Raw genomic sequence first — 2,980 nt, 5'->3', positions numbered from 1 at the left:
CTTCTTCAGGTCGAGTAGCCCATCCCGCTCAAAAGGTCCCTGAATAAGGTTTGTTTAAGGATGTTGAGCAAAACACCCATGTTTCCAAAGGTGAATTATTCAAACCCCAAAGAATTCCTCTCAACACATGGCTATGATGCTCCCCCACTACTTCTGCTCATGATCAGAGATGCACATATCGCCAGCTACCAAGGGACATGTTCAACTGGTTAAGGTCAAACAACTGACAAGCAAATCTGTTGTATTAAGCAGAATATTTGTTGTAGCCCATCTTTTATACCAAGACAAAACAGTGTACATGATAACACTTCCAATCAATTAAGATCAGAAGCCATGAGAGCCACTTGTTGTTCTTTTTGTTGTTGTTGTTGTTGTTGCTGTGAAGGTAACGTGGTGGCAGAATCGTTAGCGTGTGGGCTAAATACTTAGCAGTATTTCGTCTGCCGCTACGTTCTGAGTTCAAATTCTGCAGAGGTCGACATTGCCTTTCATCCTTCTGGTATCAATAAATGAAGTACCAGTGAAGCACTGTGGTCGATGAAATTGACTAACTCCCGTGTTATGAATTGAGAACCAACCTTCGGGTTGAAGTCATCCATAATTACTAGCTTATCAGTAACCAGTACATTTCTCGCTAATTTTCGTAGTTAGTTGCAGATGATTCTGTGTGACATTGTGCTGCATAAATACTTATTATGCAACCACAGTGTAAGGTATCCCCCTTACTTCAGATGCAGACAATGTGATGATGATATACAATAGAATATAAAATAATATTTTATTCTCTACTATAGACACAAGGCCTGAAATTAGTGGGGCGGGGGTTTGTCGATTACATTCACCACAATACTTGACTGGTACATTTTTCATCAACCCAGTCGACCTCAGCAGAATTTGAACCTAGAACGTAAGGACGGACGAAATGCCGCTAAACATTTTGCCCGGGGCGTGCTAACGATTCTGGCAGTTCACCACCCCAATGGGATATAAAATAAATAGTTTCAAATTTTTGCTGCAAGGGTAGCTTGTGTATGGGGGAGGTGATTAAGTCAATTATGTCGACCCCAGTGCGTGAAAGAATACAGCAGGGTTTGCCACCACATCCTGCCAGAGCCTAGTAGAGCATTAGGTGTTTTCGCGCAATAGACACTCACAACGGCCGGTCCGGAAATCCTACGACCGAGAATCTGCTGCCCTAACCACTAAGCCACTGCGCCTCAGCACACACACACACGCACAGCTTGGAAGCAGTTTTCAAACTAATAATTTAAAGTTTATTTTTTGCTTTAACAAGGAGTGTTTGATTACAAACATTGACATATACAAACGCCAACACACACACACACACGCGCGCGCGCACGCGCGCACACACGTCCATACACAAGCACATGTATAGAATGGAAGGTACATTCACATATACATAAACATACACACGTACATAAACACGCTCGCACACACACGAAAGAAAATGGGATATTACGCACATATTTACATTGTGAGACTCTAAAACACATACATGTACATGTTGGTACTCTCTTTTCACCACTATATATATATTACTAATACTGAATTTCCCCTGACTGTTTTGCAAGCTGGATAGCATGAAGTGACCTAACGACTACTATTCGACGACAGAGGGAAATTACGAAAAGGTGTATCCTACTATTGTAGATCACTCACAGAATTTCTATAGATAGTGAGGTGTCTGCGTTTGTCTACGTATCAACAAGCATTGCATGTAAAGCACGTCTGTCTTAGGGCGTTGGTAGCAGACAGGTCACCTAACCAGAGAGATATGATTCTTCCTTAGGAAGTGGACTATCCAACGCTGTAATCTGATCGGACAGGAACTAAGACTTGGTAATAGCAATACTTGTTTATAAAACCACAAGTCTGAAATTCAGAGGAAAGATCAACTGAATCGAACTCAGTACCTGACTGCTGCATTATTGTCCCCTCTAGATGAAAGTGAACGTTGACCTGGGTGTGGTCTCTAGTTAGGACGCACATACTGGAAAGCATTTTGTCTGACGCTCTCATGCCTCACCTAAATGCAGAAAAACAATCTGCTATATTATTATATAATCAGGAAGGCGGCGAGCTGCCAGAAACCTTAGCGCGCCAGGCGAAATGCTTTGCGGTATTTCGTCTGTCTTTACGTTCTGATTTCAAATTCCGCCGAGGTCGACTTTGCTTTTCATCCTTTCGCAGTCGATAAATTAAGTATCTGTTGCATACTAGGTCGATCTTATCGACTGACCCCCTTCCCCCAAAATTTCGGGCCTTGTGTCTAGAGTAGAAAAGAATAATGTATAACCCGGGAGATTATCTGCCAGATGTCCATACATCAGATGAATGGGTTATAGACAAACCGATTCTAGTTCTTGGTTAGCGAAGTCTGGGAGACAAAGGCACCCCCGGTCTTATTTGATCTAAGACTATCGAGGAACATAATTAGATACCACATGATATTAGGTCTGATGTTGTAGCAGTTGTACTTGTTATCGTTCCTCACAAATAGCAAATGCGGTTTTATTATTTAGGCATGAGACCTGCAATTTTGAAATGTTATGCCTAGTCGATTACCTTAATACCAGCATTGGTGAATGAGTGTATCTTCTCTGAGACGGTGACAGGAAAATTTGATGATGGCGGGATTTGAACTCAGAAATTAAAGTGCTGGAATAAATTATGCAAATAGTTTGTAACATAGGCACACATGGTTTGCAACATAGGCACAAAATCATCCATTTCCTGGCAGTAACATTCATTTAAATCAATACCGGTGCCAGTGCTATTCTTGTTTTAAGTTTACCGATCCCTCGAAAGATGAAAGGAAAGGTTTTTAAAAAATCGATAAATAGATAACTAAATAATACATTATTAAGTGAGTAAATAAATAGATAAATAAGTCGATAAATAAGTAATTAAATAGATAGATAGATACATAGATAAATAATCATACATACATATATATATA

Source organism: Octopus bimaculoides, chromosome 3, assembly GCF_001194135.2.
Source record: "Octopus bimaculoides isolate UCB-OBI-ISO-001 chromosome 3, ASM119413v2, whole genome shotgun sequence".
Taxonomy (NCBI): domain Eukaryota; kingdom Metazoa; phylum Mollusca; class Cephalopoda; order Octopoda; family Octopodidae; genus Octopus; species Octopus bimaculoides.
The sequence above is the reverse complement of the archived record's forward strand: the minus strand, read 5'-3'. Positions refer to the sequence as shown.